Genomic DNA, 22,526 nt, shown 5'->3' on the forward strand with positions numbered 1-22,526 from the left:
AGTGGGTGGGTGCGAGATCGATGAAGAGAGCCATCAAAATTGTGTGTGTGTGTGCAAGTCAAAGATATAGGGCGACTGGCCTACCGGAACGTTAGAGGGCACATGTCAAGTTTGTGTGTGGCAGGGAGACATGACTAGAGCGCTCGATGTATCGGTGTGTGTGGGGGGGTGGGGGAGGGGTAGGCAGAGGCCTAACTATAGAGGTAGAACGACTCGTATATGTGTTGAGAAGGAGAGACCCAGCTATGTCTTGAGGGAGATTGGTCGACATCCATACATAACTGAAGGACGGGAAATATGATGGGACAGAGAGAGAGAGAGGAGAGAGAGAGAGGGAGAAAGAGGGAGGGAGAGGGGTAGAGTGCTGGATGGGTGATGGAGTTGCTTCTCGAAGATGGTGGGAGAGGCCTACTAGACAAACTGAGGGTGGAACTGCAATGTTATCAATAAGAGTGGGGATGTGTTTCTGTGTGTGCCTGTGCGTGATAGATCTGTCGGGACGCATCCATGGATGATGAAGGGGAACCATGTGTTTGGTAAGCAAACCTAACTAGATCGGTAGATCAATTGTTGTTTGTCGGAGGAAGGGAGAGACACAACTAATGAGGTAGATCGATTGACGTGTGCGTAAAAACCAGTTATAAGGACCTAGCTAGCTATATGTATAGCGAGAGATCGGTCGGTGTACATCCATTTGTTAGAGGCAAATAAGGCCCAGCGAGACGGATAGACAGAGAGAATGGAGCTAGGAGATGGTGCGAGAGGCCCAACTACTAGCTAGATAGGGGGAGGAGTGTGCGGTTGTGAGATCGATGAAAAGAGGGGCGAGAGTTTACACGTGTGTCTGACCGTATGAGAGACACGAGGCAAGGACACATAAAGGAGGAGATTGAAGGTGTGTGTGTATGTTGTAGGCAGGCATTGCTGGAGAGGTTTATCGATCGGTGTGTGTCAGAAAGGTGTTGTGGAGACTCTGGGAGAACGACCTCAAGAAAAAAATGAATGTGCCCGGTGGATAGAATGCCGAGGGAGGGGGAGGGCGAGGAGGGCGTGTGCATGCACGAGAGAAAGTTAGTGGTAGCTACAAAGGTTAGAGGATTGTGTGGGTGTAAGAGACTAACAAAGATCATAATTTGATATGAAAGTGGATTCATATATTTGAATAGGAGATCATAGTGTTTTAAACATTGCAAGGATGAATATAGCGGTGATACACATGTTGTGTACATGTTATACCATGATGTGATAATGCATGGCATTTGCAACTCACAGCTAAATGCCGAACAATCTAAACCATACTATACATCAAACAATCTCACATTTTATTTGAATTTGTGATAATGTGTGGCGTTTGCAGCTTACAACTAAATATCAAACAATCTAAACAATACTATATATCGAACATTCTCACATTTTATTTGAATTTGTGGTAATGTGTGGTGTTTGCAACTCACATCTAAATACTTGTAGGCGTAGGGGGCGGGGCACCATACATAATGTGATAAACACATTATACATATGAGACATGGTTTAGATTATGAAGATCTAGCTAGAGCTAGAAATTTAATGTGATTTGAAATCAAAATAAAGTGGATTCATATAGTACACATAGTTCATATGTAACTCGAGACTAATCATGAGGTGTGCTATGAAGATAATACACAAACGATGGTTTAACTTGACAATAATGATGATTGTAGATCTTATTAAAACAGATAAACGAATTCAAATGCTTTGACTTCACAACAATCATTACTGTAGATCTTATTCAAATAGAGAAACGAATTCAAATTTAGTTCATATTGAAGCGGTAGTATATACGTTTGGAATGCACTAAAACGTTCATTTGATTAGTAGGTTGCATGCATTATGCACGTAGCGAAATATTTTAATTGAACATAACATGAATTCAAAGTTTTGAATGACATTTGTAGTGCGCATTGATTTGGTACAGTACACGTTAGGCTTGTCCGGAAATTTCAACCCGCGCCTTGTTAGCCCGAAATATTTAAGATATATCTTTGTCTCGTTGTGCTCCGACAACTCCCTCCATCTCAACCCGCGCCTTGCTATTCCGAAATTACAACGCACGCGAAAACTCCCACCTCCTGTGAAATCCCGACACGCGAAATGCCCGTGGTACCCCTGAACCGAAAGAACCGACTCAAATCGGTGGGGGTACTTTCGTAACTTACCCCACATTTCGGACAAGCGCGTCTCTAAGCCATGGTTCCCCACTGCCATCCCATCCGCCCACCCATTCGTACACCGAGGCAGTGAAAACCCGCGACGAAACCCCACACCCTGCTCCGTCCGCCACCCAGCCGGAGCCTCTTCCCCGACGACGTCGTCCACAGCAACACCTCGACGTCCCTCATCCACCGTACCGGATGAGGATCCGTCGTCGACCTCATCATCCCGCCGGTTCAGCCACCCCATCCTCCACCTCCAAGGAGCTGCCCCGACGTTCCCCTCGTCTTTCGCGCCACCTCCATTCCCACACCGCCATCTTCACCTGCACCACCGGAAGAGCATCATCATCACCGTTTCCTCGGATGAAGCTGCGGCCTAATCAGTGCCACCAAAGAGGTTGTACACTAATTGCCGCATTTTCTTCTTGATTCGATCTCGCAGTGCTGCCGGCGCTCGGTCCCGAGCTGACACGGCGCGGCTCCATCCACGGCGGCGTCGCCGGCCACTTCCTCCAAGGCGTCGCTCCCTCGGCGGCGACGTCCACATCAGTAGGAGCTGCTGCTGCTTTAGCTCTCTCTCGCGCTGCTGCTTTGCTCTTGCTCTCGGTCCCCGGCCTGGTCTGCTCTTGCTAATGCTCTTGCTCGCGCTGCTGCTCTCGCTCTTGCTCTTGCTTGCGATGCTGCTCCGATTTAGCTACACTTCAGTCGACTGAATCGACTTTTGGGTCAGTCGATTTTCAGGGGGTGGGGGGCTCGCCGGGGTGAAGGAAGAACCAGCCGCAGCGGGGAGGGGGGCTCGCCGGAGAGGTACCCCACTATCTATCTTAGGGTTCAGGATGGGGGCGGTGGTCGCCGGCGGTGGCGGGGCGTTGGTGGGGCGGTGGCGTGGGGATCGCCGGAGAAAAAGCTCGGCACGGGGGGGGCCTAGAGGGATGGCCGGGGCGGCGGCAGACCGGCGTTGGGGAGCGTTTTCGGGGCGGGCGGGGCGGCGCACCGCCGGCCGCGGGCGGCGGGGGCTGCTGTTTGGCCGGTGGTGGCTGGCGGCTCAGGGGGTGGAGGTTGAAGATGAACCGCATGCCCTTGATTTCGTATCCAACGGTTGCAAAATCGACTGACCAGAGATGAAAAAGTCAGTCGACCGACGTGTAGCCTCACCTTGCTAGTGTGTTCAGTTTCGACAGCAAAATTCAGTTTCGACACCAAAATTCAGTTTCGACAGTTAAGTTCAGAGATGAGCGGCTGATGTATTTTACATCTAGCACTTTGTGGTTATGTATTTTACGTCATGTATTGGAGATGCTATTAGAATTCCACTCAGGTTAACGTTGTTCGTTGTCTCTCTTGTCCTGCTTCAGCCTCGGCGTCGTACAACTCACCGGAGCTGCTCCAACGACGAAACCCTCCATCACAGCGGAGCAGTACCTCGGGCTCCATCTCCAGACACCTAAGATCTTCTTCCCCTCCTCCGACAGCAAAGTCAGCCGGAGCATCCTCACCGGCCAACCCAATCACGCTGAGATCGACATGGCTTCGCCAAAGAGGTTGTACACTTGTTGCATCTCTTTTTTACTCTACATGTTATATATATTGTCCACTGACCACACGGATTTGTTCCTTTAGTGTCTCCTTGAAAGAAAAAACATAGGAATTTTAATTTTCACTTGTCCTCCTTTTCAAATTCCTATTCATGAAGCACAAGACTAAGAGATAGTAGCATAATAGCATTATAACTGTACATTTTCTTGTGGTTTGACTTAATCTCACCATGCTTCTTTGCATCCTGTGATCTTCCAATTGTTGTGAATCAAACACCCAGATTGGCAGAAATCCTGTGTTTTTAAATTCTCTGTTTTGCACGTGCATTCCTATCCTATTCCTGTCTATTTCCTATCCCTGCATTGTTGGAATCCTCCAATTCAAATGAGCCCTTACAGAATTACTTCTCTTACAGATAGTTGTCAAAGAAAACCTTGCGTGGTTTGTCCCGCTCCTGCTGCGCCGTCGTCCACCCCAGCTCAGCTGCTCCAACGACAGAAGGGTCCAGCACAGTAGGGATCCGGCCTCCAGACTGTCTTTCGCCGCCTCAGTTCTTCTTCCCCGCCGCTGGCAGCCATGAAAACTGCATTACCATCATCATCCGAGCAGATGACCTCGAGGACTACACGGGTCCGCAAGAGAGGTCGCACTCTTTCGTGTCTGCTTACGTTATGCATCGCTTAATATTACATGCTAATTTATCGTCCTGTTCACCGATTAGACTCTGAGTCAGCTCCAAACTAATGGTCAAACTTGAGTTTTTAAATGGTTGTGGGGTACATATCGGGGCCGCTATCAATAGTATCTATCTACTATCTGGTTAATCTCCGGTGTCTACTATGAGTTTCATGTTGGGTGGGAAACAAAGAGTAAAGAAGCCATTATCTGTATTTTTTAACTGGAGCCATTATCTGCCTGCTATTATTGGTTTTGGGTCTATCCACAGGTTGCTACCATCACTTTGGATTTCTGCATGCACTCCTTACATAATCTCACTATGTTTTATTCCTATGCATGACAGTTATTGTAAACAATGGAACTGAACATGTAGAGCAAAAGAGACGAGCCTTACGTGGCAATAAAATTTCATGCAGACGTCGCTCCATGGTAGGCGCAAAGGCAGCCCCCCCTCCACGCATTTCGGATTGTAATCGAGAGGAAGATATCTGTTCTGAGGGGGATTCAGAAGGAGAAGACAACTCCTATTTACCCCCTGAGGTCTTCGCTCTAACTTGGCATGCTGATGTTGGTTATATCATGCATATGGTGTCTTGCATTGCTTACTTTATACATCAAATATGTCATCTGCTGAGTTTAGACATCCTTTGTGCGAATGCCATCTGTTTAGTTTATTCATCGTTTATGTGAATTATGCAACGCCATCTTGTTTAGCCAGGCATCATATATGTGAATTTTGCAATGTCATCCTGCTTAGCCAGTCATCTTATATGTAAATTATATCAGGCCATCCTTTTTTTCTTTACATATTACATTTGTCAACAATGTTAGTACATTCAACTGCTCTTCGTGTGCATCAGCCATTTGACACGGTGATGGCAAATTCTGGAGTGAAAACAAGGTCTTCAGAGCAGACTATGCTATCTGACGAAGCGCATATCTCGCTGGTTACGGATAGCTCCTCAGAGGAGGATTCAGAGACAGATGACCAGTCCTATCCCCCCCCCCGAGGTGTATGCTCTAACTTGGCAGGGTTATGTTGCTCATATCGTGCGTATGGTGTCTCGCATTGCTATGTCATTTGATTAGTTTAGACATGCTTTGTGTGAATGCCACCTGTTCAGTGTCTAATTACCATATATGTGAATTATGCATTGCCATCTTGTTGCAGGACATTATATATGTGAATTATACAATGCTATCTTGTTGCAAAGGCATTATATATGTGAATTATGCAATGCCATGCTGTTTAGCCAATCATCATGTATGTGAATTATATCATGCTATCATTTTTTTGTATTACGTGTTCCATTCGTCGACAACGTTTATATATTCGACTACTCTTCCTGTGCATCAGCCATTTGAAGCGGTGATGGAAGTATCTGGAGTGAAAACAAGGTATTCAGAGCAGACAATGCTACCTGCTGAAGCAGACATCTTGCTGGTTACAGAGAGCTCCTCAGAGGAGGATTCAGAGACTGATGACCAGTCCTATTTCCCCCCTGAGGTCTATTTTCAAACTTGGCAGGGTTATATTACCCATGTCATGCATGTTGTCTTGCATTGCTTAGTTTTTACATCATATATGGATTGCCATCTGCTTACTTGCTTACTATATAAATCATATATTTGAATTATATCATGCCATCATGTTTACATCGTACATACACATCATCTATCTGAATTATGGCATGGCAACCCATTTAATAAGGACATCATATAGTTATGTCATCTCATCCTGTTTAGTGTTTACAGTCATCATATTTTGAATTATGGCATTCTATCCGTGAATGTATGTGAATTATGGCATGCCAACCTATTTAATAAACACATTATATAGTTATGTCATGTCATCCTGTTTACATAGTCTCATATTTTGAACTATGTCTTTCCATCTTTTTTAGTTAGCCATCATAATGTGAAATTGTGTCATGCTATCCTATTTAGTTAGTCATCATATATGTGAAATTGTGTCATGCTATCCTATTTGGTTAGACAACATAAATATGAATTATTGCATGCCCTCTTTTATTCCCCACTATCCATTGCACCTGCCTATCATACAATGTCTATACTTTCAATTACTTTTCTTTTTTATCAGCCATTTGAATTGGAGAGCGTGATGGCAGTATCTAAGGGAGTAACAACACGGTCTTCAGAAAAGATAGTCCTACCAGTTGATGCAGATAGAACCACGGTTGTACTTGCCCAAGGACCAGATCCACCACACATAACCCAGACTCTCGCAGATTGTACCCCTACCCAGTTGGACAGAGAACCAGCTACACCCCTTCTAACCCCAACCCCGGCAGATAGTAACCCAGTTCCAGTTGACATAGCACCGTCTCCACCACAGAGCACCCAAACACAAGCAGTTATTAAGGGAACTCCAGTGCCCAAAGCATGAGGACCACCACTCCGAATCCCAACTCAACGCTTAAAGGAGAAGAAGATTTGTTCTCAGGTCAGGTTCTGTAGCTATGGTTCATACTCCTTTGCTCTTGCATTACTGTATTTACTCATACCAACTATTTTCAAATTTGAAGGATGGAATTGAAACTCCAATGGCGCAACAGGTATGTTTTAAACCTGTTTCTTTAACTGGTTTGCTGTTGTAACCTGCTCTATGTTGATTTCAGTTTCAATTGAATAAACAGTTATGTTCTCATGTCATGCACATTACAAGTGTTGTTATTGCTCTATAGTTACCCACACTTATATTCTGTCTATTCTGCTTTGTCTTGAACAAATATTATTTGAACTGTGTCTCTATCTCTATTTGGCAACAAAAACTAGAATGGTATAGACCATAAAGTGACCATGGTACATAGATATATGTTTGTTTCATGCTGTTATCCTATCCACTTTACTACTGAACTCATTTACCAAAATGAGTTTCATATACAACATGGTAAACATGTGATGTGTCTACTTGTTTCTCTTTTAGAATGCGGACAAAATATTGGAGAACAATACCGCGTTATCCAATGGTAAAGGAAGTAATGCAGATAAGGTTCAAGATAGTGAGACATCCCTGTTGGTCTCCAAGAAAGCTGATAAATACTATCTTGACGACAGTGAGGGAACCCAAAAGTCCTGTCTTGATGTAGTGATCGAGTTACTGGCCACTACTGCTGGCACAAGCTCTTCGAACTCGCTGTCTGAATCAGTTCGTCTTCTTGAGTCTCAACTTCAAGTTGAAAAGATCGATCAGATGTGCTGTGACAGGAAGCTGAAGGACTGAGGAAGTCCCTGCAGAATTCAGATGCATATTTTCTGGTGCAACAGCAAGCGCCGGAGGATTTAAGCGCCAAACAAGAGAAAGTTAATAAGCTTGCTAAGCATCTTGCCAGCATTATGGGTACCCAGGATATTGTTTCTTGAGATCTTCTAAAGTGGTTTCAGTTCTGGATTTGTTTTGCTGCGGCATTTATTTGCGCTGGTCGCCAACTTTGACAACCAGTGTATATGATATGCTGCTTTGTTCCCTATATTTGCACTGGTGGCGAACTTTGATGCCCAGTGGATGTAATATGTGTAATAGTCGTGGTAGCCTAGCGTTGGTTGCTTGCTTATTTATTTCCTTGTTATCTTGTTTATTTGTTTGCTTGTAGTCATTGCAGTTCTTTTTCCGCGGTTAGCTAGTGGCTGCAATAACCTATTTTTTAAAACTAGGCCACAATAACCATGGGCTAATATTTATTGTAGTGACACTGGGGCTCCTACTGGCCATAGAAACAGTGGGTCTTCTACGGGCCGTAGAAACAATGGGCCTTCTACGGGTCGTAGAAACAATGGGCCTTCTGCGGGCCGTATCATCAATGGGCCTTATACGGGCCGTATGATCGATTGGCCAAACATGGGCCAAACAGACCGCATTATGGCCGTAAACGAGCTAGAGTTGGAATCGTCGGTTCATGGGCCGACTATAACGGACCATCGTTAATAGGCCATATTTGGTGATGCTATGAAAATGGCCCAACAGACTAACGGTCCACAAACGGGCCGACTGTAACGACGGGCTGAATTTGGCCCACAAGCAGAAAATGACAATAACGGGCCGTAAGTAACCGAATGCTGCAAATGAGCCCAAGAATAAATAGGCCCTCAGAAGGCCGAAAGTTAACTTGGGCTAGAAACGGCCGAACGGAATAACGGGCCGTTAATGGGTATAAAGTGATACACTGTTCATTACGGGCCAGTTTCACCACGGGCCGTTAATGGGTGTAAAATAATACACTGTTCATTATGGGCCAGTTTCAGCACGGGCCGCTAATGGGCCAAGAGTTACAAAGGGCCTCATATGGGCCAAAAGACGTCATGGGCTATACATGGGCCAGAAGTGAAAACGGGTTGGAATCATATTGGATGGCCCAGATGAAGCTACTGGGCCTAATTCGGATACGGCGTAACGGGCCTTGGGTTAGCGGGTTGTAAATGGGCTATATGCGAACAGGTCGTTAACAGGCTTTCCATGGACCGGCCCGCCAGCTTTTGACCAAGTCAAACGGGCCGGCCTTTTCACAGGAATGGACCACTGTTGGGCCGTGCCACGTGTCGACGTATCATAGGCGCCTTCTGTCTAGTGAGTGGATGACATCTGTCCCAACGATGAGCCGACACGTGTTTCCTCTAGCCAATGATGATTTTACACGTGGAAAATCCCCATTGGTCGGGGCTGTTAACGGGTTATCGGATCCAAAACCCGACCCGATAGCTTAACGGCGTTCCGTTACAGTGGATGCCACGTGTCGGTCACCCTTGACGAAAGCACTTCTGTGACGCGTGATTTATCGTCATGGAAGTGGACACTTCCGTGATGATAATTTTGGTAATGTCATGGAACACTTCTACGACAGCACAGGTATGACTATCTTGATTCTGTCATAAATTTGTCATGGATGTACATGCATGACAAAAAACGCGACCTACTGTGACAAACACGTATCATCACGGAAGTGTATTTTTTTTGTAGTGTGATCTCTGAGAAAGTGATGACGGATCTCAATGTGCTTTGTCTTCGAGTGCTGAATTGGGTTGTTGGCAATCTTGATGGCGCTTTCATTGTCGTAGTAAAGTGGCACTTGCTTCAGGTGGATGCCATCGTCCTTGAGAGTTTGCTTCATCCATAGAAGCTGAGCACAGCAAGATCCAGCAGCAATGTATTCAGATTCAGCAGTGGAGAGAGATACACAGTTCTGCTTCTTTGAAGACCAACAGACAAGAGATCGTCCAAGAAAGTGACATGTGCCTGATGTGGACTTGCGATCAACCTTGTCACTAGCATAATCAGCATCTGAGAATCCAACTAGATCAAACTCTGAGCCCTTTGGATACCATAATCCTAGTGTTGGGGTGTAAGACAAATATTGAAGAATCCGCTTCACTGCTAAGTGATGCGATTCCTTTGGTGCTGCTTGGAAACGGGCACACATGCAAACGCTAAGCATGATATCTGGCTTAGATGCACATAAATAGAGTAAAGAACCAATCATGGAGCGGTAAACCTTTTGATCAAACTCTTTACCATTATCGTCGGGGCCCAGATGACTTTTGGTTGGCATTGGCGTCGTGTATCCTTTGCAATCTTGCATTCCAAACTTCTTCAGACAATCTTTGAGGTATTTCTCTTGTGATATGAAGATGCCGTTGCTCTGCTAACGAATTTGAAGACAGAGGAAGAACTTCAGCTCACCCATCATGGACATCTGATATTGCTCTTGCATCATGTGCCCAAACTCATCACTGTATCTCTTGTCAGTGCAGCCGAAGATAATGTCATCCACATAGATTTGGCACACAAACAGTTCACCATCATATGTCTTCGTGAAGAGTTTAGGATTTCGAGAACCAGGTTTGAAGCCTTTGCTCTTCAAGAAGTCTTTGAGTGTGTCATACCAAGCGGGAGGAGCTTGTTTGAAGCCATACAGTGCCTTGTTGAGCTTGTATACCATATCAGGATGTTTTGGATCTTCAAAGCCAGGTGGATGTGCAACATACACTTCTTCTTCAATATTGCCATTGAGAAAGGCACTCTTCACATCCATTTGATACAGAAGAATGTTGTGATGGTTGGAATAGGCTAGCAGTATGCGAATGGCTTCAAGCCTAGCCACGGGAGCAAATGTCTCATCGAAGTCAATCCCTTCAACTTGAGTGTAACCTTGGGCAACTAAACGAACCTTGTTTCTGACAACTTGACCATGCTCATCTTGTTTGTTACGATAGATCCATTTGGTGCCAATGATATTGTGCTTACGAGGATCAGGACGCTTAACCAATTCCCACACATTGTTCAGCTTGAACTATTGAAGCTCTTCTTGCATAGCTTGAATCCATTCAGGTTCCATGAAGGCTTCAGCAACTTTCTTGGGTTCAGATATAGAGACAAAAGCAAAGTGTCCATAGAAATTTGCTAGTTGTGTTGCTCTTGAACGAGTGAGTGGACCAGGTGCATTGATACTATCAATTATCTTCTCAATCTGCACTTCATTTGCAACACGAGGATGAACTGGACGAAGATTTTGCCTTTGCTGATCATTGTCTTCATCTTCAGCATTGGCTTCAGGCTGAGCATTGTCTTCAGGTTGACTAGGTGCAGAAATGATGATTTCTTCTTCAGCCTGTGCCTCTGAAGGTATGATTTCTCCAGTACCCATAAGCTTGATCGATTCACTTGGTGAGACTTCATCTAGCACATTTGGCAGGTGCTCTCTTTGCGAGCCGTTAGTTTCATCGAACCGCACGTCCACAGTTTCAACCACTTTATAGTGAAAGAGGTTGAAGACTCTGTACGAGTGCGAGTCCTTTCCGTAGCCAAGCATAAAACCTTCATGTGCTTTCGGTGCAAATTTGGAAGTGTGATGTGGATCCTTGATCCAGCACCTGGCACCGAATACTTTGAAGTAACTTACGTTTGGCTTCTTACCAGTTAGTAGCTCATAGGATGTCTTCTTTAGAAGCTTGTGAAGATAAACACGGTTGATGACGTGGCATGCAGTATTAATGGCTTCAGGCCAGAACTTCCTTGGAGTCTTGTACTCATCGAGCATCGACCGAGCCATCTCAATGAGGGTTCTGTTCTTGCGCTGCACGATGCCATTCTTCTGAGGTGTGTAAGGAGCTGAGAACTCATGAGTGATGCCCAATGTATCAAGATAAGTATCGAGGCCGGTGTTCTTGAATTATGTGCATTGTCACTTCTGATGTGCTTGATCTTCATGCCATAGTTCGTCATGGCGCGATTGGCGAATCGTCTGAAGACATCCTGCACATCATTCTTGTAGAGGATTATATGCACCCATGTATATCTTGAGTAATCATCAACAATGACGAAGCAATAGAAGCAAGCAGTGGTAGTAAGGGTAGAGTAGTGAGTAGGGCCAAATAAGTCCATGTGAAGCAGCTCGAAGGGACGTGATGTCGTCATAATTGTCTTCAAGGGATGCTTGGCCCTAGTCATCTTTCCAGCTTCGCAGGCACCCCATAGATGATCCTTCTTGAACTTGACACCCTCGATTCCCACGAAATGCTTCTTCTTCGTGAGTGTGTACAAGCTCCTCATGCCAGCATGTCCTAGCGTTCGATGCCAGAGCCAGCACTCTAAAGCTTTTGCTAGAAGACATACGGCCAACTGTGGTCCTGCTGATAAATCTACCATGTATAGATCATCTTTTCGATACCCTTAAAAGACTAGAGATTTGTCAGAATCCATTAGCACAAGGCAACGATATTTTCCAAATATCACAATCATGTTTAAGTCACAAAGCATTGAGACAGACATTAAGTTGAAACCAACCGATTCAACAAGCATCACTTTGTCCATGTGCTGATCCTTTGAGATTGCAACTGTACCTAGACCCAATACCTTGCTTTTACCAGTGTCAGCAAATGTGATGTGACTCTTGTCAGATGGACGTAGGGTTGAATCCATCAGAAGACTTTGATCACCAGTCATGTGGTTAGTGCATCCACTGTCCATAATCCATTCTAAAGCCTTTGGTGTCATACCCTTGGCACCGCGTGCCATGAAGCAAAAGGTGGGAGCAGAGTCATCCTCATCATTAGCATCAGCGATGGTGACGGGGCCATTGTCTTCAGTGTTGAAGATGGACTTGGCGACATAGGCTGAAGCTAGAGCTAGGCTTGCCACGCCTGAATCGGACTCCTCCTCAGACTCCACATCCGCCTCCTCAGAAGTAGACTCCACCTCTGAATCCATCTCCTTGCCAACAAATGCACGAGCCTTGCTTGATGAGCTCTTCTTGTGTGATGAAGACTTTGACGAAGACTTGGAAGAAGACTTTGAGGATTTCTTCTTCTTCTTCTTGTCATCAGAATCATATTCCTTGCTCTTCTTCTTCTTGTTGTTCTCATTGTCCCACTGTGGACACTCAGAGATGTAGTGACCAGGTTTCTTGCACTTGTGGCATGTTTTCTTCTTGTGGTCATGAGTAGAAGCTTCATCATTTCTTGAGATGGATCTTGAAGACTTTCTGAAGCCTTTCTTCTTAGTGAATTTCTGGAACTTCTTCACAAGCATAGCAAGCTCCTTTCCAATGTCAGATTCTTCTTTAGATGAGGAAACAACCTTTGCCTTCAAAGCGCGAGTTCGGCCATAGTTGGGACCATAGATATCTCTTTTCTCAGATAGCTGGAACTCATGTGTGTTGAGCCTCTCAAGTATGTCGGACGGATCGAGAGTCTTGAAGTCAGGGCGTTCTTGAATCATCAGGGCCAGGGTGTCAATGAGTTGTCAAGCGATCTCAATAGTGTCTTGACGATTTCATGCTTGATGATCTCAGTGGCGCCGAGTGCATGAAGCTCATTTGTGATATCAGTGAGGCGGTCAAATGTGAGCTGGACATTCTCATTGTCATTTCTCTTGAAGCGGTTGAAGAGGTTGCGAAGAACACTGATCCTTGAGTCTCTCTGGGTTGAGACGCCTTCATTGACCTTGGAGAGCCAGTCCCAGACTAGCTTCGCAGTTTCCAGAGCACTCATATGACCATACTGTCCTTTGGTCAGATGACCACAGATGATGTTCTTGGCAGTCGAGTCCAGTTGAATGAACCTCTTGACATCTGCAGCAGTGACACCTTCACTGACCTTGGGAACGCCGTTCTTGACGACATACCAGAGGTCGACATCAATGGCTTCAAGATGCATACGCATCTTATTCTTCCAGTAGGGGTAATCAGTGCCATCGAAGACAGGGCACACAACGGAGACTTTGATTATCCCTACAGTCAACATAGCTAAAACTCCAGGTGGTTAAACCGAATCACACAGAACAAGGGAGCACCTTGCTCTGATACCAATTGAAAGTGCTAGTTATCGACTAGAGGGGGGTGAATAGGCGATTTTTATGAAAGTCTTCAAAACACGGGGGCTTTGAAGACAAACAGTAGATGTGAGCCTATTGATATGCAGCGGAAGATAGACTACACTAGACAAGCCATAGTCAAGTAAGCAATGAAGTGAAAGCACGAAGACTATTAGCAGCTAGGTAGTATGGATCAGGATGGAAGATATTATGAAGCCAAACAACAATAGTCATCACACAGTGAAGTCAATCAAATCAAGCAAGCAGGCAATGACTTCACGAAGACAAACTATAAGTAAAGATAGGTAAGAGATAGAACCAGTTGCTTGGTGAGGACAGGGATTTGTTGGACCAGTTCCAGTTGCTGTGACAACTGTACGTCTGGTTAGGGAGGCTGAGATTCAACTCAGAAGACTGCGTCTTCGCCTTATTCCCCTTGAGCTAAGGACACTTAGTCCTCACCCAATCACTCTGATAAGTCTTCAAGGTAGACTTCCAAACCTTCACAGACTTCGTTCATCGGCAATCCACAATGACTCTTGGATGCTCAGAACGCGACGCCTAACCGGCTGGAGGATTCACAGTCCTCAAGTGCAACAAGTCTTCAGATCACGCGGACAGAAAGACTTCAGTGATGCCTAACACTCTTTGGCTCTGGGTGTTTTGGGCTTTGTCCTCGCAAGGATCTCTCTCTCAAATGCTTCGGAGGTGGGTTGCTCTCAAACGACAAAAGTCATGCACTTACTCTGAGCAGCCACCAATTTATGGTGTAGGGGGTGGGCTATTTATAGCCAGGAGGCAACCCGACCTGATTTGTCCAAAATGACCCTGGGCCACTAAAAAACTGACACATGTCCAACGGTCAGATTTCAAACACACGCGGCAGCTTGACTTGGGCTACAAGTAAAGCTGACTCATCCAATTCTGGATAAGATTTGCTCTCATTGTCTTCGCTCGAAGACATAGAATTTGGTTGAGCATCACATCAGTCACTCTGACTTTGTTTACTTGGACCCCACTTAACAGTGCGGTGGTTCCTATGACTCAACAAAGAAGAAAAGGAAACTACGAAACAGCTATGTCTTCGCACTCCATAGTCTTCACGTGAATGTCTTCTCATGTCATAGTCTTCAATGTGAATATCTTCACAGACCACCATTATCTTCAATGTCTTCACACATTTTTAGGGTCATCTCTGGTAGGTAAACCGAATCAATATGGGACTACTACCTGTGTTATCCTGCAATTCTCACAAACACATTAGTCCCTCAACCAAGTTTGTCGTCAATACTCCAAAACCAACTAGGGGTGGCACTACGTGCACTTACAGCCACCAGGTAGATTACGGTTTTCAAGCGATCGCATAAAGTTAAAATCACCCAAAAGAAGCCAATTTTCGTCAAACTGGGTATCAAGATTATATAACCACTGCACGAACTCATCACGAGCAGGACCTTGACACGGACCATAAACAGAAATTAAAGTCCAAGTTTCAGAGGTGTGTTTAGAATTGAATTCCACAATGATCCCATAGGATTTGGCCTCAATTAATTTGCCCACAAAGAAAGAAGAATTCCATATAACCACCATACCCGCAGACGCACCAGCCGATGGCACACAAACAAAGTTATCGAAGCGTCGTGGACAGAATTTCCTAATGAAACTTTGATCAATATGCATGCACTTTGTTTCTTGGAGGCAAACAACAGAACAACCACTTTCATCGATCTTTTTCCTAACCGCAAGTTGAGGTGCCTCAGAATTAAGACCATGCATGTTCCAACAAAGCACCTTCCAATCCTTAAACCCTTACTGATTCATTACAAACCAAAAGGAAAAGCAGCAAAACTAGATCACACAATGACCTACACCGACCAGCTAAGCAGACAAGCACCACATTGTTCCATACATGAAAATATAAATAAAGATAAACGGCGATTAAAACGGGACGCCATGGACCTAAACCCTACATGGTGGGACTAATCATAAGAACTCTTGCTGCTGTTGGACTTAGCAGGATCAGCCACAAGCTTATCCACAGTGATCTTCTCTGGTGCAATGCGAAGACGAGCTCCAATACGCTGGAGATCAGCAATAGCAGTCGGAGGTGGCACGGATGGGCTCTCATTAGACTGTGCTGGCTTGGTCTTGCGCTTCTTCATAGTGTGAGTCCTCCTAAGTGGGCTTGGGTTGCTGCTTGGCATCTTATGATAGCCATCACGTAGAGCACTGAGACGTGCACTGCGTCGAACCTCGGTATCAACAAGGATATTAGAGGTTCTAGACTTCTTGTCACGCTTCATGGTCACTTTAGGGACAACAATGAACTCAAATGCTTCAGTAACTGGCTCAGAAAGATCATCAAAACAGAGAGCCCTAGCAACGGGCCTTTTAACTGGTGACACACGTCGAGCAGGGCTGTGAGAGGAATCAGATACATGCTAAAGCTTGAAGTTAGTCTCAGAGTCATTGCAACAGAATTCCCAAGTACGCTTGTCCAGTAGCAAGGTCCCAATTTCAGGCTTGAAAACGAACTGTGGAATCTCTGCAGAGTACATAAGTGGCATCATCCCCTTGAAAGTACGCTGCCACTGCATCACAAGGGGCAAAACCGGCCCAAAAACAGTGAGCACTTGCCCAATCTGTAGAGGAGGTTGCTGTGGTCCCATTGGGGGCTGGAAAACCACCACATCCGCAGCATCAGCCACATTATTAACAGAGTCATCAGAGATCTGCAGAACAATTGATTCTTGGGACTGGATATCCTCAACTTGATCTTGCTGAGCAGCGTCAGGCACTGGTTGAGGTTCATCCTGCGGCTGCTCATTGACAGGTGGTGGCACATTGTTCCATCCAAGCTCTGGAAATTCTGGCATGACCCAGTTGTGATTGTCAAATTGCATATTGCTAGGGAGGGGGTGGGGATTACCATTGAATGGCATGGGGTCCTCATCAGCTGGCAGGACATCAGCAAAGTCCACAGAAAGGATATACACAGGAGCTGTCCAAGAAATCCTAGCCCCACCAAAATCTGCATATTCATGGTATACCACACCCCTTGGAACTAAAGAAGGTGTTGGGAACAAGACATATGCCAGGGTACGGACTAGCATTGGGTCGTCCTGATGCCAGTGGTGAAAACGCCCAAAAGTGCTAATGGTGTCGGCAATGTACTGCGTACGCTTGTAATCTAGAGGAACACCAAGCAACATGAGCCATCCGCGGCGGAAACCCTGAGTAGCTCTGTAGTTTATACCCTCATCATGTGGAACAAATCAAACAAATCTATCATGGCCTAGATCATATGGGGGTGATCAACTAGAGCTTGATGAGCAACAGCACTACGAAAACAGAAGAGCCCAACCCCTTGAATCCATGGTTGAGCGTCCAGAACAGCCCTTCCCAGAGTATTAACAACGAAATCACTGACCATGTTGCAGAAGATGAGGATCTCTTCAGGTAATGGGGCCGGCTCGACGATGGCGATGGCGTAGTCCTCATGCTGCCGATCGGGAGCCACCGCACGCGAGAAGAAGGTGCGGGGGAGGCGCAGCGGGCCTGCATCGATGATGTCAAAGCCCAGTGGAGCAAACTCCAATGGATCAAGCGGAAAGTTGGCCATTGCTGGTGTCGAAGCAGGCGGACAGCTCGAATCGGTGGTGCGGCGATGGAGGGGCAAGGTGGGCGACGGTGGTGTGTTGGGCGATGGTGGCGTGGTAGGAGGCGGAGGAGGCGTTATGGGCGGTGGCTCTACGGGTAATGGTGGAGTAGATGGGATGGCATGATCGACGGACTGGGCAATGACCCAGCATGGCTAGCTATGGAGGAAATCGAGGCGTCCGACGTAGATATTCCTGCTGACCGGGTGGACTCACCGGTATTGACCCGCGGGACCCACTTGTAAGTTGGAGAAGGGGTAGAATCCGAACAGCCCTTGGCCCGGTGACCCAGCCAAAAGCATCTACGGCACCTAACTCGGCTAGTACATGCGCTGGTTAAATGCAACATAGATAAACAATTCCGGCACTTCCAAACTTTAAATACCATATCATCAATAAGATTGTTCAAACTAACAGAACTCCAGGAGAGTCCTTTGAATGGTCATTTTGAGGCACATCATTACGTATTTCAGCTGGCGATCTCAAAAATTAATGGAGAGTGAGTTATGGCCACCTCAGGTTGGGCCATAGTAGTTACCTGGGCCTTGGACAACTCGGGTCCAACCAACTCACCCCCATGCACATGCAGATTCACGTCCAAACTTGTTGGAGCGGCCACTGAAATCCCGGCCGAAGATTTGGCTTGGACGTTTACCATTCCGAAAGTGATGGGTGGCATCGCCATCGTCCAACGAAGATCTGTCGCTGGCGGCGAGGGCAAAATTACTCTTTCATGAGGCAGAACTGAGTAACCCGCATCAGAGATTGTATCAACACAAACCTAGGTAGCTGGGTATCTATAGCCCTTGCACGCATCATACTGTTGGGAGGTGGCAAAAGACATTCTCTTCCTTGACACAAAATCCGATCGCAGAGAAGATTTGGTAGGTGGCTTGTGCATTGCAATCATGCCAAGAGTAGCACGCCTTTTAGAAGGACTGACTAAAATCCACTCAGCGTCACACTCTTTCTTCCAAATAATAAACTCACGTTTCCAATTGGGGCCACCATTACCCCATAGATGAAAATAGCATTTGAAATGCGGGCACGCAAACGATCGCAACTGTAGAATAAGGAGGCCAACTCGTTTGCAAGAAACAATAAATGAGAATACCTTGTCCTTAATGAGCTGAACAGACAAATCAATTGATGATCCTCCAATTGTGTATTCCAAAGCCGCCGCCACCGAATCTTCATTAAGACGAAAATCATGCCTGCTGAAGGACACGACCATGATGAAACGGCCCGTGTCGTCTGAGGGGTGGATGCATTTCCCACAAGATCGAAACACCTCCTCCGCAAAAGCCACTCCTTTGGAAAAATCCAGATCCACAGTTGATCCACCATGAGAACCCATGTGAGATGGGTATAGGGGGATAGATCTGAGGACGCCGGAGAAGATGGATGGAGAAGAAACAAGATTCACTGGTTGGAGTGGAAGATCGCCGGAGAGCCTAGGGCACGGGTGGGAGGAGGGGTGGGAGTCATCTTCTTACCACAACGATTTTTCATCAAGTGTGCCCAACGGGAAGTATTTGGCGAGCACATTCTCATTTCTTCCCCCGGCAGCTTGGACCGCAATCGTATAGATGCCCAAAAACTCTGCTGGGTTCAGTTTTCTGTCATACTTCTCCGGCAGGTTAGGTTTGAAGGTGGAGAGGACAGCCAATGGACTTTCCGTAGCTCACGTGTGAAGGCTGGGCATCCTACCTCGTAAGGTAAGTACTCGCCAACACTGGGCGCGGGTTCGTCAATGTCAGGGCCATTATGCCTGTCTGACTGACGACATGCCTCCCGACACCGCTCAATGGTGACGTGGGCGTCTTCCTTCCTCCTGTCTAGCAACAAAGCCATTGACGCCGCATCATGCTCGTCGACGTCCTGGGTTCGCTAAGCCCGCTGTAGTCATCCTTGGGCAGGCTGTCGCGGAGGGGACTCCACCGTGTATGTAGTCCTCTCAATGTGGCCATCAACGGGGGCTACCGGCGTCGTCTGCGGGTGCCGTGAAGGCTCCGCGCGCTGTGACTTGTTGGGTTCGGCAAACCCGACGAGGCTCTGAATGGTAACCCTCCATTCATCCATCTTGTCTACTGCTGGGGGAAAGTTCAGCAATAGCTAAGCCTTACCATTGCTTTGGCCACCGTCTCTGGCATGGCGTGGGAGGCGGAGTGCGACACCGCTCGACTCCTGGACGAACCAGAAGGAGCGTCGTTGCACTCCTGCCGCCTTGGACCAATTACGAGGGCGGTTTGGCGCGGCGGGAGCTGTTCTTGATCGCCAGGCTCTTAATGAGCTGGGCCTTTCCCATGTGGACGCAGTCGTTGGGGATCAACAGCGCAGCTCGAGGTCTTGTCGCGCTCGCCCGGCGCAGGACGGAGCGCATGCCTCAATGTCGCCCCTCTGGTTAGAGCAGCCAGAGGATCGCGGCTTGCTCCAGAGCGCACGTCGCCGCTGTGTTGGCTGTGCTCATGGGCGCGATGAGGAGGTGGAGGTAGAACATCACCACGACCCGCTTCAGCATGGGTGTTTTCGCCGGAGGGATGACGAGTCGGGGCGCCTCCAGCGGCCCCAAATCCCATTACAGCTGCAACAGGGGCGACAAGCGTACCGTCAGCGACGACCGCGCCGCTCGTGGCACTCGCTCCTCCCGCGGCTGCAGGCGACCAGGCCTTCGACGTGGACGGATGCACCACCGCACCGCTTTTCTTCTTGGGAGCCATTGATGATGCAGAAGATGACGAAGATCGACGCGCTGGTTACTGGTTCAAATTCGCGCAAGCAATGCCCCCTGCCTGGCGCGCCAAAGATGTCGGTAAGGAAGCATGATCACCTATGGGGTAGGGCTGCCCCTTTGTGGTTCGGCGAGGGGATGGTCACATTGCACAAAGAGCAGAAGCAGCAAGGACAGCACGACGATGGACACCTTTGCTTTACCCAAGTTCGGGCCGCTTTGGAACGTAAAACCCTACTCTTGCTATGTTGGATTGATCTGGAGGAACACGACGACGCGGCAAGCTCAAACTCGGCAAGTGTGCCTCGGGGAGAGCAACGTGCGCATACAAGTGTTGATGGATCCAAAAGTACGAACCCTTTGCTAGGTTGCCTCGGGCCTCCTTTTATAGTTCAAGGGGTGACCACAGTGGCAAGACAGTCATTTGGGTATGATTAGATAGCTCACAGTGTTATCATACCTAACTCTGGCAGTTAGGACAAAGCGCATTAAATGCACTGCTAGGTGTCATGCTGAGGTTGAAACCCAGCAAGCCTACCGCACCGCTTATCTGGCTTCTCTTCATTATCGTGACACGCCATCTGGACGGGTGTCAATAAAGTTAATCTCCTTCCCAGCAGGCCGCCATGTACTCTCTGAGATCCACCTAACCACTTGGGAGCTCGACACCGCACCGATTAGTGACTTGCGTGCGATGAGGTGGAGTGTGGCGTCTTGGCAGGGATCTGCCGGTCGTGGAGTTTGCCGTGGTGAATTGGCCTTGGTCCTAGGCATAGCCTCGACCCTGCCGGGCTCGCCTGCCCGGCGTGGGAGGCTTTTCTAGGGAGTTCTCTTGATCACCCTGATCTTCTTAATGCTCTCCTTGATCTCACGAAGAGCGGTTTCGTTGGCTTGTCTTGGGTCATGTCTTGATGATTGCTATATAATCGTCACCATGCACGTGCACAAGTTCGGTCAGCAAACACAAATGTTTGTTGCACCGACAAGCGCCATTTTGAGCGGGCCAATATGTGGCTTGTGTACGTACCGTTTGTACACGGCCCGACGTACACAGCGTAAATGGGCAATCGTGTACGTGGGTGGTCAGTGCGCCAATCGCATCACTGAGGCGGTGAGCGCGCCAACCGCACGCCTCACTGTGTCGGTCGCCGCCATTAATCCGACGTGGATTCGCGAGCCTCGTGCGACCGCCCGCCTTCCGCACACCATTAATCCACGCAGATTCGTGAGCGACGCAGGTTCGGAAGCGACCTGGACTCAGGGGGTGTTTGTTTCCAGGGACTTTTTTGTGTACGGACTAGAAAAAGTCCCTCTTAGAGACTTTTTTACCAAACGGGAGGGACTTTTTAGGGAATAAACTAGGCATTTGGGACTAAATGAAGAAGACTCTCAAGGAGAGTCTTTTTGGGACTTTTTGGTACTTTTCCAATAATGCCCCTCCATGCACCCATTGGCCCGCCACCCATGGTGTTGTTTGATTGTTATTTTTCTATATACTAGGGGCAACATGGTCATTTAATAACCTCTAGGAAGGGACTAAGGACTTTTTAGTCTCTGAAAACAAACAGGGAGGGACTTTTTAGGGACTAGGGACTTTTTAGATGGGACTAGAAAAAATCCTAAGATTATAGAACCAAACACCACCTCAGACGTCAGACGGTGGCCCTTGACTGCCCAATTTCCGCACGCCACCGCCCGCCATTATACCGGCTTCCACCTACCGCCCTACCTCTTCGCCTATAAAACCATTCCACCCCTCCTCACCTCACGCACATTAGCCTCTGTCCCTTCTCTCCACACGCACAACGCCCTCCTCGCCACATACACACGCCACTCTGCTCACCGTCGATGGCGCGCCCGAACCTCACGACGGAGAAGGCAGAGGAGCTCGCCCACATTGGCATCCCCGTCGAGCCGGGCGTGCGGATGTCGGGGCGATGGCGACTCCGTTTGTCACGGGTTCTGGTGGCGCCGGTGTCCACCGTCGGCACCCATGGCTTTGTGCGCGCCATTGGTCTCTACTGGGCACGGCTGTCGGCAGAGATGCTCGACGACCCTCAGTAAGCTCCCAACAGTGCGCACTGCCAGGCATCCTCGAGGAGGACCACGAAACACGGCTACTGGCGTACGACGGACAATGGCTGCTGGTGAAGCACAATAGCCGCCGCTGGCACGACCTCGGATGGGCGCACCTTCGAAGAGGTGGTCGCCCTGTGCGGCGCGCAGGCAGCTAGCGGCATCATTTCGGCGCCGGCCGGCGGCGGTTTCCCTGCATTCAGTTGTGGTGTCGTGCAGCATAGCAGCACCCAAGTGCGTCCGGGCGGTGACTGCGCACCCGTGCGTCCGGATGGTGAACGCGGTGAACCACGGCACTGCGACGCAGGGTGTCAGGAGCGACGCTCCAG

Source organism: Triticum aestivum, chromosome 7D, assembly GCF_018294505.1.
Source record: "Triticum aestivum cultivar Chinese Spring chromosome 7D, IWGSC CS RefSeq v2.1, whole genome shotgun sequence".
Taxonomy (NCBI): domain Eukaryota; kingdom Viridiplantae; phylum Streptophyta; class Magnoliopsida; order Poales; family Poaceae; genus Triticum; species Triticum aestivum.